Source organism: Diadema antillarum, unplaced genomic scaffold, assembly GCF_040938485.1.
Source record: "Diadema antillarum isolate AM-2024a unplaced genomic scaffold, OU_Dant_1.0 seq00000829_RagTag, whole genome shotgun sequence".
In the NCBI taxonomy this organism is placed as follows: Eukaryota; Metazoa; Echinodermata; class Echinoidea; order Diadematoida; family Diadematidae; genus Diadema; species Diadema antillarum.
The window spans coordinates 372,406-388,859 of NW_027271705.1; the positions used below are offsets into that span (position 1 = coordinate 372,406).

A 16,454-nucleotide genomic window follows, 5' to 3' on the forward strand; every position below is an offset into this window, starting at 1 on the left:
GGTGGGCTTGACTGTATTGATCCGCTAGCTTCGTCATTTCATCTAAGTTTGTCGGATGTCTCTCGCGAACAAACTGCTTCAGCTCTTTCGAGCTCCTGGCATAAATTTGATCCATTATCATCAATTGAATTAGGTCATCAAACTCAGCCCTAAAACCAGCTAACTCTAACCAACGCAAGAGATAGCGCTTCAGCCTCTCGGCTAACTGACTGTGAGTCTCGCCAGGCTCTACCTGCGAGCTCCGGAATTTAGCTCTAAATCCCTCTTCGTTCAACTCATACCTTTGGAGTAAGGCAGCCTTTAATTCATCGTAATCATTTGCAAGTTCTGACGGCATCCGGGAATACACTTCCAGGCCTTTGCCCGTCAACAGTGTACTGAGGGGTAGGGCCCACTGAGTTCTGGCCCATCCCATGCTTTCCGCATATCTCTCGAATCTGCATAGATAGGAATCTAAGTCATCTGTTTTCTCATTGAAAAGAGGTAATTTCACCTTTTTCATGCCATTACTAGGGGAATCATTCCTAGGTCTGGCTGCTGCGATTTGCAGCTCCAGCTCTTTTATTTTCTCCAAATGTTCCCTTTCCTTTTGTCGTTCCTCTCTTTCCTTTTGTCGTTCATCTCTTTCCTTTTGTTGCTCCTCTCTGAGCTTTTCTTCCTTCAAGTCTAGTTTCTCCTTTTCATCCCTAGCAAAATCGACCAATTCCTTGCCTGTCAGCCCTGCCTCCTTCCCCACTTTTATGAGTTCAGAATACACATCCATTGCAATGTACAGTCACGTTACTATAGCAACAATCACTCAATGTAATCTGACCTTAAGACACTGGACCTTGAGCCTAACTCTCACTGGCCAGACAAGTGGCCACTGGCGGTCTAACCTTTGGCTTCTTGTTTCGAGTTATCAGTTGCACATGAGTTGACTGGTCTAGTTATTAACTTTTAACAATTGCTGCCCGGATTCTCCACCAATTCTTGTCACAGGGGACTTTCCTCTGAATGTGGGGAACGAAAGTCCTCCCTGCGACTGGGATCTTTTCTATAGTCAAAGGCTGACTTTCTCTAAATGCAGCAGATTGTTAAGCAGACCATTCACTCAATCAACTCCTTCAACTTGTGCAACTTACAGTGCCTCGAAATAAGTAGCCAATTACACAGTGTTCTTATAATGTAACAAGCAATAAGATTTATTATACTCGTCTCAAATTATGGTCGTTTACAATTATAATAACATGGTACAAACTTGAATACAGATTTCCAATTCCACTTGATCTTGAGCTTGGTTGCTCTGCTCGTTGGTTTATTCTAGAAGCTCCCGTGCTTGGTTGCTCTAGGTTGTAGACGATGCCCTGCCTGAAGTAGCGGGTCGTCTCCCCTTACTTCTGGTCCTCTCTGGAACCCTAAACTTGGTCCTCGCTGGAACCCTAAACGGTGGCTCTCTCCCTGGAACCCTAAACGGTGGCTCTCTCCCTGGAACCCTAAACACCCTGTTAATTTAATAACATGATACCTCCCTTATAATTTGTGGTCTTTAGTTATTCCTGATTCTTATTCATATAACTTAAACAAAACATATGATTATATATTCCATCATATCAACATTGATTAGCCACACATAATTTCCATAATAATGTTTCACCATGGATAATTATCTTTCAATGTGGAATAGGGGTGATTAATCAGCCCATTAAAATCTTAGCGTTGTTCTAATTCTCTATTTCTTTCACAATGCAATTAAAATTCGGTTTGACATACAACCATCACACATACAATGCAATATCGGGAATTACATAGGAACTTACAAGGCATTAACAACTTCAATTAAATGATCGTGTACTTACAACAGTTGTTGGTGTTTACACTCGAATCCTCCTAGATTCTCTGCTGGATGGTCAGGCTGTCCCAGCCGAAATGCAACAATCCCTGAATCACACTGATTCCAAATAACACTCTGCTACTCTAACTTCGCAATCTCGAAGTACCGTAGCCTGGTCCTGAGTGTTCCGCAAATAATGTGGCATCTGAATTTTGTGCCCAAACACTGCATATTTATACATTTGTTGGACCATAGGTCTCCATGTAAAATTAATTAAATGAAGTCAAGTGACTTCCTAGAAAGTTTTCATAGAAGTCCTGCCCCCTTTTCTTATTGGTTGGCGTTTTCTGTCTGTCAAAACTTTCCTGAGTATCTCATTTTGCATTGGTCAAGCCTCTGCTTGACGTCATCACTTCCTGTCCACGGAAACCAAAATTCTTTGAAGTGGTCCTGTTTTGACCTAGCTAGAAACTTGTGTTTGACGTCGTGAATGACGTCCACATACCAGATAGTATGAGGCATACTACCAGGGATACCCTTTCCTCGTATTTTGACGTCATGTAGGGTTTACTCATCCCTAAAACATTTAATTCCAAATCACTCTCTTTTACTTTGATTGTGCATCGCAACATCTCCTTATATGGTTATTTTGATGCAAGCTTTTGTCTTTAAAGCTGCACTTCTTTTGTAACCATTGCCATAACATCAATTTCTTACATGAGCTACACAATAACCAGTAGTACAATGAGACAAATTATTACGTGACAAATACAAAATATGTCATATCATGACACAACCCCCCATCTACACAATAACCAGTAGTACAATGAGACAAATTATTACGTGACAAATACAAAATATGTCATATCATGACACCCTCCTTGAAATAGATATATCTCTTTCTTTCTCTCTCTTCTCCCCAGTTTACACAATAGCTCTCATGCCATCATCAGTTATTCTGCATTACAAGTTGTATATCTTAGCATGCACTCAGCAGAACAAGACAAGAAGAAACTTTTCAATATTATACACATTATCCCAAATAAAGATCATAACACATTAACAAAATGCTGTAAGCAATACTTCTTTTTATTAAACAGAATGTGATGCAAAAAAAAAACCAACATTTTTTGTGCATTACTTCCAATGCAGCAGAAAATGCATAAGTATACAAACAAACAAATAAATAAATAAATATTTGAAAGGCAAATAAATTCAAACTTGACTTCGACTGTGTCATATAAACTTACAATAACTTGAAAGATATGTCTTTGCTTTGTGTTACGAGTAGACATCCCTGTGAAAGTACTGAATTGAACATAAACATTGTGTTGGCAAGGTTGGTTGTATACAGTGTAGGAAAAGTTTGATCACAGAAACCGATCAAGTCCATATTTGGCAAATGGAGATATTTGTGACCAAAGGTCAAGAAAAATAAAGAGAATAATAAGAAAATTTTGCTTCTTTGACCATAACTTCAAAAATATACTTTTATATACATAGTAACCAATGTATCATTTCAAAGGTATTATCTTGTACCTTATGACAGAGACCGTACTCCAAAATCTTAAAAAATGTACTGATCAGTTTTTGCGAACAAACTCTTCATATATACTGTACATTTTTTAAAGCACATGTATCACTAGTACAAGTATTTGGCAAGGAATAGACTGTAATGATATATACCTTTATGTGCAACTTTGACAATAGCACCAAAAAAAAAAAAAAAGACAAAAGTATGGTCACATATTTTTATAGTCATGAGATACATGCATGTACACCTGTATATGCCAAGTGTTGTTGTTGTATGATGAAATATTACAAAGATATGTAACATGCAAGCTACAGCTGTAGCCTTTGATTTCTCCACTGTATGTAATGGGTTTCATGTATGGGCTGAGCCTAACTGAATTCAACAATGAATACTTTGACGGTTCTGTTTGTTTTTAAAATCTTTAGATGTGCACATGGAATGTTTGAATTATGTTGACTTTTCTTACTGCTCAGAATAAAAGCAAACAACACATTTTACTAAACTCTTAATGAAAACCTAAATACAATGTACAAAGGCATATCTCTAAAATCTTTGAACATGGAATGAGGTACTTTTAAACATATAAAAATCATCATCAATATTGCAAAATGACTGTTTTCCTCTGAAACATAATGTACAACAGCTGTCATAGAGGGGTACCTCCAGTGCAAACAGTGCTCTACTCCATACACTCTAAAATACACTTTACATATATGTACATACAAATGTAAAGCAGAAGATAAGGAGCACTTTGAAGTACAAGTCTGATGTGCTTAGGCAATCAATAATATTCTGCTAGTCATAACAAATTTAAGGCACTACATCAACCTAGTTCAATCACTACATCTAGAAAAATATAGGCTGTATAAAAGGAAATAATGCACAAAGGTTTCAAATGGAATGCAATGGCAGGAATGGCTCATAAGTATGAAAGAACCTCTTGAAAGTACGTGTATGGACAAACTTAAATATGAGGTACAATGTATGTCACACGTTATCCTTTCACACACATACACAAAAACACAGGTATTGCAGAATAAAATGCACAAAATAAATTTTCGATCTCATACAAGTCATGCTACTAAAATGTGTGATAATCCAGTTGCATATAACTCACATTTTCATAGACCGAGGTATATCTAATGTTCCACATTTATCAACAGTTCTCTCCCAATGTCATGTCTCTTTACAATTTTGACTACATGCCTGGTAACACACACATAATATCTTACCACGGAGGCTAAGTACCTCTTTATCTTATGCACTGCTACTTTCAGGGATAATTGTCACTCTTCCTTTTCATGCACATGTAAGTTTTGTAAGAGAATGAATATGTGGAACTTGATGAGGGTAGGTAATTGTTGCATTCTGTCCATCAAAACTTCAGTTTGCCCCACAAACCTGGGGCACCTACCATAAATCTATAATGTTTTAACTACGATACAGGCTTTATACAAGAAAAACTCGAACAAAGAATCAATATACCCGGGCAGTATGCAATGGCAGGATGACTCTTTGATGAATACATGTCCATTATTCACACACATTCTTCACACAGTATGCACACGATTAAAAAAAAAAAAAAAAAAATTATGGATAACTACCCTACACATCTTCATAATCTTTGGTTCTCCAAACAGGCATGAAAATGCATGTACGCTTGTGTCACACATAATACCATACCAAGGAACCCAAGTACCTCTTTTGTCATGCACTGCTACTTTCAAGGATATTTGTACACATTTCCTTTTCATGCTTATGTAAGCTTTTAAAAAAAAGGATTATGTGGAACTTTAAGTTTGATGAGGGTAGGTATTCGGTTGCACTCTGCCCATCAAAACTTCAGTTTGCCACACAAACCAAGGGCACATAACATAGTTCATAAATGTATTGAGTACAATACAGGATTTACACGAGTAAACTAAAACAAAGAATCAGTTTAGCATGCAATGGTAGGATGACTCTTAGATGAATACATATATTCATTATTCACACACATTTTTTTACACACTGCACTGGACAAAATAACTTATTAAAACTGACACATCTTCATATCTTCGTTTTCCAAACAGGTATAAATGAATGCATGCTTGGTTTGTACACCTTTGATCACAATGTAAGTAAGTCTATGTCATCTTCAGACAAATCTGCAGTGTCTAGATTGTATGTGTGAGTACCTGGGACTTCAGTAACAAAATCAATGTCAGAAGCCTCTTTACTATCCTCCTCATAGTCTGTGATGTCGTCCTCACTGTCTGCACCATCTTCTGTATCACTATCACTACCGTCACTTTCCATGATTACATGGTCTTCTAAATTTGTACAATTCCTACATGTACAACCAGGACCACAATATTGCCCCTGTTTCTTACATTTGCACTGCTTATTCACACACTTATTCTTCTTACATGAACAGCCTCTTGTTAAATATGCAACATTATTTTTTATTTGTTCAATGTTCTCCTGTGAATCCCAAACAAAGTCAACAAAAGTACAATCACTTTCCTGAATAACTGAAAAGCCATACCGAGTGATGTCTGGATACATAAATAGCGGGGTTTTGCATTTGCCCCAGACAGTGCTCACCCAGCATGATCTCAACCAGTGAAACCTAAGAGCAGAATGAGAGGGCATCAGTTGATCTTCATAAACACCTTTCCATGATGCTTTACGGACAATTTCTAATGCCTTGTGATGATGCTCTACAGAATTATCAGCACTTAAGCTGTTGAATAGGTGTACTGGTGTATCATAGTTGTGCAGGCATGCTCGATTGACTTTGTAGTATACACACAATATCAATCTGTAAAAAGAAAGCAGTCCTTTTTCTCTATCTGTATCTGCATGTACATTACTAAAGCTCAAGTTTGCTGTATCTTCACCAGAAATAAATTTGGCATACTGTGCAAAAGTATTGAAGAAGATGCTTTTCCCCAAATGGCAGAAGTATGACACAAAATCACAACCAGAGCAAATGTAAAGAGTCTGAATGCATTTTAGTATGTCAATGTCATTATCAATCAGATGAGTAAAATCTGAATCAAGCTTGATTGCTTGTTGCAATAAATTGATGTTCAGGAATCTCTCATCTCCAGCCTTGGCTTTATATTGCAGGCATACATTCTTTTGACCGAAGTCCAGCGGTAATGCCACCATCCCAACATCTCTATCGATCGAGTACATTAATACGTTTGTACATGTACTGTCAAAGATATGCAGAAAAATTTGTGTATCACTCTCTTCATGGTTGTGTATGAGAGCATGATGAACAACATCTGTTTCTGTGACCACTACACCTGTCCAATCTGGTTTTGTCATTAAACCTACATGAAATCCCCCTGATGTGATGAAGACTTGCCCATTCACCAAATGAGATTTAACGAGTCCAATGAACTTCCGGGATAGATACCTTATCAACAAATGCTTCTGGGTGCGCACCTTGAGAAATTTGTGCCAATTTGGAGGAAGAAGTGTTTCATCATCTATATCAGTGTATACACCATCAGAATCATCATCAGTATCTCGTCTAGAACGTTCTACTGACTTGGGGGATAAACCCTGTGTGTTGGATTGATCAAACAAAATGCGTACTTCAGTACATCCCTTCCTGAAATATGGAAGTATCCACCTAGCAACAAGAAATGAAGCATAATCTGAGAAGGTTTTGAACTGACGAAGGGGACTTGTGTATATAATATTCATGCCTTCTGCAATAAAGCAAGCCTGTGCATATGACACACTTGGTTTAGATGTCACAATATCAACTTTACTTCCATATCGCTTGTCAAAAATATCATACACTAACCACTTTGCACCCTTATGAGGCATATTGTTGCTATCACAAATAGCTCTTGGTTTCTCCACAAATTGGAAGAGTGAACTAACAGGTTGACCTCTTTCTTCTGAATATGCTATGGTGCGTTTATAGCACATAGTAATCAACCTCTTCTCTTTTTCCAAACTTGTAATTTTTCTCTTTGAAACTTTGGGTTTTGTAAATGTTTTCAATCTATGCTGACGAACAACAGGTTTCTTATTACTAACTTCCTTCAAAATTTGGTACTTACAATAAACACTATAAGCATCATATCCAATTTTCCGATATTGAAGAAGACTAGCTGCTTGTTCTTTTGTAGCGAGTACATGTGTAAAAACATGATGCAACTGAGGTGTTTGATCTGGCAAAAACATTCTTGTTTCCAAAAGTTTACCAAAGTAAAGCTTCACATTTGAAAATTCAGATTGTATCACAGATGGAGAAAGATCATGATGGGTAGGAGACTCTACAGAGAATTCAAGCTGAGATTGAAAGTTACGAATAACTTTTGCCTGATATTGAATTGTGGCTGCCAATTTCTCCATATTCTTGGGCAAACCACGAGATATGGCCACTTTGCAATCTTTATTTATGAGCATCTCGTGTGCTTCATCAAACGCTACTGAAGAAAAATGGACTCCTTTTATACTGCAAACAAATGCCCCATTCTGAAAGTGTTTTTTTACATGCTCTGGTAGTGCTTGCATCATATTAATATGAAGAGGAATCATTTTTGCATAGTTCTGCCTATCACAAGCATGAAAAAGGGCAACCATATTCTTCATAGCAGCATTGCGCAAATTCCAGTTTCTTGAACGAATGGCCACATATAAATGAATGTATGACATGCAATCCTCATGAATGAATCTGTTCCAGAACCTGAAAGTTTCTAGCTTATCAGACATGTCCTTGCAAAAAATTTCAAACTCCTTCTTGAGTGATGTAAAACAATCTGACAAAACAAACTCCTTCTGTAAGTTCTTGTATGCACAAGTTACTTCCCCCTTCTCATCTATTTTGAAAGTTTTGACAACTGCTGCAACTTTTTCCAGGAAGGAACAATTAGATATCTCAGCATCTTTTTGCCTATGGTCAAGAAAACATTGGAACTGTAACAAATATATGGCTTCATGTACCTGTAGGAGAAATCTATGTGTGCGTTTGAAATTGGAGCAGTTGGCAAGGCTTTGCAAAGTGAGATTCTTATGGACACATTTTGCAAGATTCTTCAACCCACCATCCCAAAAAATCTTCATTAAGACTTCTTGATAATTTTTCAAGAAATGCCAGTCTCCTATATATGGTATTAGCCATTCTAAAGCTTCTCCATACTCTCGTTTGATATCACAAAGAAGTCTGAATGTGGCTCCATCCCCAATCACTACTAGATGATTAACCTCCACTGTCACTTTAAAAGTGTCATAAAGAAGCTGAATACAATTCTTGAGTGTTTGAGAGGTGTCTGCTGGCTGATCTAAAACACGCAAATATGAGAATAGAGACTGTTCTGTGGACTTGCAGTCACTGTCAACCAAAAGTTTACACTTAAAACTGGGAATCAGCGGTGAAACAGGTTCTTCTTCTTTTACACTAACATATCTTTCAAATACATACAGCATCATGTCATTTTTGAAACTTAAGACTGAATCCTCTTCCTCTTGTGATAACACAAAAGCATCCCATTTAATCTGTGAGGAAATATAAGTTTTGAATACTGTGGGTTGAAAGTAATCCTTTGTTTGCGCTTCCATAGGTTCACTTAGCTTCAATTTTTTTCTTACAGAAGGCCTTTCACTCCTATGAAGAGTTTGTGAGGTACTCGGTAGATCTTCAACATAACCATGTAATTTTTCATAGACATCATGCAATAACTCACTTACTGGTTTTGGCTGTTGGCACATGATCGATGTACCATGCCAGCTTCTTGATTGATCTGCCCTTACTGCAGCATATGGTGCCAATACATCTATGTTATCTATTGACACACACGTTACAGCATTCACATTCAAATTACTCAGTGGACTTGCAGAATCATGTTCATCTTCTACCAGTTGTAGCAATCTTTCCAGGGTACTTTCAGAAGAAGAGAAACCTAAACGATTCATTATTTTCATAAGCTGGGATGAATGTGACAATCTTTTAATTACAGTTGCTGTTATGATTTGAAGAGGATATAAGCAAGACTCACTCATAATGAACTGGAGCAAGAACATGACCACAACTCGTCTCACTTCCTTTAACTTACTAGAAAGGGTCCCCCCCTGAAATGAAATTCTTTCCTCAGAAACACAAAGAGAAGTTTTCTTGTAGGTGGTCATCTCAGATGCACTTGCAGTGAGAAGTGTAACTAAATTCCATAAAAGAGGATCAAAAGATGGGAGTGCATCATGAAAGGTAAATTTATCTATACATAGAGGATTTCTGGTGTAGTATGTGTTGCTCTTTTTAACTTGTTCTTTAAGCCTTAAATTTCCCTCAACTATAAGTTTCCGAAATGCATGGTCTATGTTCTGACTACTGATATCTTGTTGTGGTATGACAGGTTCCTGTTCATCTTCTTTCTCTGTTGCCTCTGAAATTAGTAACCTGACTTTGTGCTGTGCATTATGGAGGCTGTCTATCAGCGCTTCCCTTGTTACCTCTGAAACATAGAAAAAAAGCCCTTTCCTCTTGGAAGATTTGTGTATTGAAAGTGCATCACCAAAACGGCCTACAATCCTGCTCGTTAACCACCCACTTGATCTACAGAGGTCTTCATATTCTTCACTATTAATGTCACATTGTTTTCTTAATTCAGCTATATAAAATTCATAAGCATCGGCTAACAAAAAACCAGAATAATTTTGACACCAAATACAGATTTGCTTAAAAATGGTACAGCACAATTTGTCTAATAATTGGCTTTCGCCAGAAGAAAAATCCTCAAGACCCAACTGTGTTTCTATATCATTGATTGGTAGCGTTTTGGTAGATGTTCTTGTTGAAAAATTGTAACACTGTCTACAAATAATATCATCATCACTTGGTACATACGAGTCGTTTATGAGAGAAAGATGTTCAAAATCTAAACCTTCGCACTCAATTACCTTGTACCAGTACTGCTTTCTTACATCTATCGGTTTGATTATATGGCCACAGACAGCACATTCCTTAAGCTTGTGAAAATTTGAAATTTGGGCCCTGTGCTTTTGGCAAAGAGGTACTGGGTCGGGAACTTCTTTTAAGTCTGTATTAAATGTTACATTAAAATCTGTTAGAAGGATACATGAATCTACTGTTGAGAGTTCAGAGCATAATGAAATAGTGGACAGAAAGCAGAGTTCATGTCTGTCTTTTTTGCGTGTTTTTTGAGGAGTGTAAGAGAGGTCTTTTAGTTTGTTTGAGTATTTAAATTCGACATGCATTGCATATACAATCACTTTCTTTTATTTGAGGATTACTATCTCTAATGCAATTAGCTAATTCCTGAGACTTTAATGTGGCAAGATGGCAATATCTGGAAGAGGTGCGCTGGCAGAGGGTACATGGTCCACACGCACCTTTGCTGCATGGTTTCACCCCAACTGCTCCATGTTTGCAGTAGCTTCCTCACAACTTGGTTCCACTTTCTGGACACTCAGCTCAGCTTCCTTTGTGACACTGGCAATGAGGGGCATGTATGACTGGGCGCCTTGGAATCTACGTTTCTACATTTGTAAGAAATGAAAGGAAAAGGAAAAAGACATTTGCATTCATTATACCCCTAGCAGTAAATCATAAAGAATCATCTACAATCTATATTAATTAAATACTTCCAGTAATAGCTCTTTTCCAATTTAGGAAGCACATGGAGACAAACAATAAAATCATGCTGTCATCACTGGCATATTGTGTGAAGGTAAAAAAAGTTTACAGCTACTAAACTGATAAAGAAGGTTGAAACAAATTAACACTCTTATGTGTACAAAATTTTGATTACTGCATATCTATGTGGCTGGTGTAAAACACATGCATATAATTACATCTGTACATATGCTAATTTTACCTTCTTTTTACGTCTGCGTCGTTTGCATGCCTCGTTGCGACGCCTGTTAGCTTTTCTGCGTATCTTCTGCAAGACATACGATGAGCATTGCATTGGAATGTCTACCAGCTGTTGACGTGGTCGAGTATGAAGTGGCACATAAGGTATGAGGCAGAATGGCTTTGTGTCTGAGATGTGTCGATATGGGGGCAACTTGGGCGTTTTGGGCTGCTTGGCAAACTTGGCAGGAGTAATGTAGCCATCTCTTCCAATAGTAACCCGTCTCTTTGGCTTTGTACGCTTCCGTTTTCTTCTCTTTTGTGCCACCCATCTCTTCTGAGGTAGATCTGAAAGACGGAGTACATTTTCATTAGAAAAAATACAATAAAATGCAAGTATACAATCATAAACAACGAATCAATAATTCAATCAGAATACTTCTCCTATTTAAATGACATCAAGAGTTTTCCCCTTTAAAGAAGATTTGCAATACATATACATGTACACCTGAATACAGTGAATTCTCATTGATCAATCTTTAATTCATATATGGTTTGTTGAGAAAAGAATTATAAAAACAATAATAATTAAACAATACATTTACATTATACAAGGCGCGTAATAGGGATGTTCCCATTCAGCACACAGCTTATGTGAAAAAATGATATTCAGAATTGTTGAATTACCAGTTTGGAGGCAACACGAACAGGATGTACTGGAATGTTTCTGGCCTGCTTGCTGGGAGATTCCCTCTTTCGAAGACGTGTGGCTCCTACCAGGAGCTGGCTGCGGTGGAGTGCTTTTGGCGACTGACTTGGCAAAGCATGGCTGGCTTGGGGCAAGAGCTGGTGCCTTGACACACCTTTGGCAAGAATCTGCAGTTTTCTTACATTTCTGGCAAGGAGTTGGGGCTGAAAGGCAAAAAAAAGTTCAAGAAATAAACTATGAGAAGGAAGGACCCAAAATATACTAGAGTAACAGAATAACAATGATTCAAAAAATTTGTCAGGAATCAAATTAATAACTCCTAAAATGAGAACTGGAATATATCAACTTAAATTCCAATGGCATTAATACAGAGAGCATTATTTGTCTTGTACATGTATTTCAGGGATCATAGCTCTATTTATTAAATTTTCACATGAAGCAAGAAGACAAACAGGCAGGGAAAGCAATCACTATAATAACAATAATAATCATAACATTATATTTACATTGAACAAGGCGCGTAATAGGAATGTTCCTATTAGGCACACAGTTTACTAGAAAAAATTAATACTCAAAATTGTTGATTAATTACAATTTAAAAAGTACACAATCCTGCATTTAAATTACCAGTTGGGAGGCAACACGAACAGGATGTACTGGAATGTTTCTGGCCTGCTTGCTGGGAGATTCCCTCTTTCGAAGACGTGTGGCTCCTACCAGGAGCTGGCTGCGGTGGAGTGCTTTTGGCAACTGACTTGGCAGAGCATGGCCGGCTTGGGGCAAGAGCTGGTGCCTTGACACACCTTTGGCAAGAATCTGCAGTTTTCTCACATATCTGGCAAGGGGTTTGGGCTGAAAGGCAAAAAGAGTTCAATAAATAAACTATGAGAAGGACTCAAATTATACTTGAGTAACAGAACAATAACAATTATTCAAAAAAAATTGTCAGGAATCAAATTAATAACTCCTAAAATGAGAACTGGTATCTATACACTTAAATTCCCTTGGCATTAATAAAGAGAGCATTATTTTTCTTTTCTTTTTTTTCAGGGATCATAGCTCTATTAATTAAATTTTACCAAGAGGCAAAAACACAAACAGGCAGGGAAAGCAATCATTATAATAACAATAATTATCAAACAATACATTGACATTGTACAAGACGCGTAATAGGGATTTTTCCTTATAACGCACTGCTTATGGGAAAAAATAATATTGAGAATTGTTGATTGATTACAATTAAAATGAATGTACGTAATCCTGCATTCAAATTACCAGTTTGGTGGCAACAGGAACAGGATGTACTGGAATGTTTCTGGCCTGCTTGCTGGGAGATTCCCTCTTTCGAAGACATGTGGCTCCCACCAGGAGCTGGCTGCGGTGGAGTGCTTTTGGCGACTGACTTGGCAGAGCATGGCTGGCTTGGGGCAAGAGCTGGTGCCTTGACACACCTTTGGCAAGAATCTGCAGTTTTCTTACATTTCTGGCAAGGAGTTGGGGCTGAAAGGCAAAAAAAAGTTCAAGAAATAAACTATGAGAAGGAAGGACCCAAAATATACTAGAGTAACAGAATAACAATGATTCAAAAAATTTGTCAGGAATCAAATTAATAACTCCTAAAATGAGAACTGGAATATATCAACTTAAATTCCAATGGCATTAATACAGAGAGCATTATTTGTCTTGTACATGTATTTCAGGGATCATAGCTCTATTTATTAAATTTTCACATGAAGCAAGAAGACAAACAGGCAGGGAAAGCAATCACTATAATAACAATAATAATCATAACGTTATATTTACATTGAACAAGGCGCGTAATAGGAATGTTCCTATTAGGCACACAGTTTACTAGAAAAAATTAATACTCAAAATTGTTGATTAATTACAATTAAAAAAGTACACAATCCTGCATTTAAATTACCAGTTGGGAGGCAACACGAACAGGGTGTACTGGAATGTTTCTGGCCTGCTTGCTGGGAGATTCCCTCTTTCGAAGACATGTGGCTCCCACCAGGAGCTGGCTGCGGTGGAGTGCTTTTGGTGACTGACTTGGCAAAGCATGGCTGGCTTGGGGCAAGAGCTGGTGCCTTGACACACCTTTGGCAAGAATCTGCAGTTTTTTCACATTTCTGGCAAGGGGTTGGGGCTGAAAGGCAAAACAAAGTTAAAAAAATATACTCTGATAAGGACTTGAATTATACCTGAGTAACAGAACAATAACAACCATTCAAAAAAATTGTCAGGAATCAAACTAATAACTCATAAAATGTGAACTGGAATTCATATACTTAAATTCCAATGGCATTAATAAAGAGAGCATTACTTGTCTTTTGTTCAGGAATCATAGCTCTATTAATTAAATTTTACCATGAAGCAAAAAGACAAACAGGCAGGGAAAGCAATCACATTTGAGGAATACACACAACAAGAACAGTCAGGGGAGGGCTAAAGACACAAAACAAAGAAAACAAAAGGGGAGGGTAGGAGTACATGGTCAAGGAGCCCATCAGATACAAAATATGAAGGTGAACAGACAAAAGGCATAGGAGGGTCAGTGACAATCACGAGAACCAAGAGGGGTTACCTCTGAAGGATAAGGATGAATAGGGAGGCAACATCAAAGAAGAGGAGGAACAATAGGGGGATAAAGAAAGGAAAAGAATGAAATAGCAACAGCAAGAGGGATGGGGGGGGGGGGGGGCTGTGCAAGTAACAAGCCCTAACCTGGTATATTAAGAAGCAACAAAATGAAAGTGAGTCAACCAACACATGCAAGTTATCAAACATACTGTACATGTATCAAAGCGTATACATAAAATGACAACAATAAATGACATCAATAGTAGTATGATAATGATAATCATGACAAAAAAAAAAACCAAACAAACAAAACAAACTAAAAAGAAGAAAGACACAACAACCAAGGGAAACAGATGGGGATGCATATTACATACAATGTAATACACTCCCATGCATGCATGTTGGGATCCTTGCCCATGAGCATCGACCCTCCCCTTCTGTTTTTGTTTTTGTTTGTATTTGTTTTTGTTTTTTTGTTCTGTGTCTCTATCCCTGTCCTGCTTTGTTTTGCCTATAGGGAAGATTCTGCTTGGATCAAAAGCTCAGAACCCTTTTGACTCCAAAATTTTACAAGACAAATTATGACTTCAATTTATTGATCACTGTTTGAGGGATGCAAGTGCAAGGTGAACTACAATGTACATGAAGAATTATAATTTCAGATGCAATCCTGTTTTTAATTTACCTGTTTCTGCTGAAGGGGCACATGAACAACATGTAGCTGAAGGCGGCTGTGATTCCTTGTTTTTTGAGCATATGCTGCACAGGTCCCCCTTTTTGATCTTTTTTGGCTTCCACAGTTTTCGCAGCTCAGGTGGACACCTGTGCACACTGCTGGTCTTCACTGGCGCTAAACATCTTTCCACTTGTTGCGAAATTTCTTTCCCAAAAAGTTCCTTTCCATGGCGGTTCAGATGTAACAAGTCCCACTTGAACAGAGTAGCGTCAATTCTGAATTTATGATTGCTGTGGTCGATTTGCAAGAATTTGCAGTCTGTCAATTCTGTACACAAGGATTCAAGTTTAATGTTATAGTACACAGACTTTTCGTACAGGTCTTGACAGTCCCACCTTGGGATAATCCCAGAGAATATCACTCTTGCATTGACATAATAACTCCTAACAGTTGAATGCAGGTCCACATATGATGTTCTGTCTAAATTCCACACACTACAAGCTAAGTTGTTCGTGCCAACATGAATAATCACAACATCGATGTCACTTTTATCGGAGGTTGTACTACATGAAATTATGTGCTCCTTAACAGTTTTGATTCTGGCACCAGGCAAGCAGGTCACTTCAAAATCCACAAACTCTTTGTCAAGATACTCAGATAATCCTCTTACAATTGAATCACCGATGACATGGATCTTCAGTCGGCTAGAGCTATATGATACAGTGTATGAAATGAGACAAACAAAAAATAAAATTAGCACATGTTCAAACAAAAGACAAGCATCATTATAATAAAAGAATGTCTGTATTGAAAATTGTGCATAAATAGTAAATCCATTCTCGAGAGAGAGAAAGATGAACCAAGGAGAGGAGTACACTGTACACTTCGTAACTACCAGACTAATATTTTTAAACCCAGTGTTGGTTGTACTAGTACTATGTAGACAAGGTCAAGAATATCAAGAGGTCAAGAATAACAAGAGTTTGGTAGAATACCAGTGTAGCACATTAATCAGAAATCATATAGAATCTCTGTACATCAATAATGACAATATCTAACAGAAAAGCCAGAAGCTAAACACAGTCAACATGACTCATTTGATCTACCTCGGACCCCCTTCCCCCCCCCCCCCCAAAAAAAAAAAATGCCTTTTATATTAAAACTTTGAAAACTTCAAACCTGTCTATATGCTATAGTCTAAGACTAGACAGTAGGAGGGAAGGTAAAAACTTTAAAACCTGAAAATGTAAATTTAAATCAAGATAAGAAATAAAAGAACATTTGGCATTATCATATTTATAATCTATTTTAATAATGTAA

The 16,454-nt window shown here is 37.5% G+C and overlaps 1 protein-coding gene and 1 pseudogene across 1 annotated transcript in view; one reads left to right on the plus strand and one right to left on the minus strand.

Annotated features, from left to right (window-relative positions):
- The window catches only part of LOC139740050 (DNA mismatch repair protein Msh3-like), a 125,714-nt gene that overhangs the window by 93,870 nt on the left and 15,390 nt on the right, over nucleotides 1-16,454 (plus strand). The window lies entirely within an intron of this gene.
- On the minus strand, nucleotides 5,457-15,316 carry LOC139740042 (uncharacterized; annotated as a pseudogene).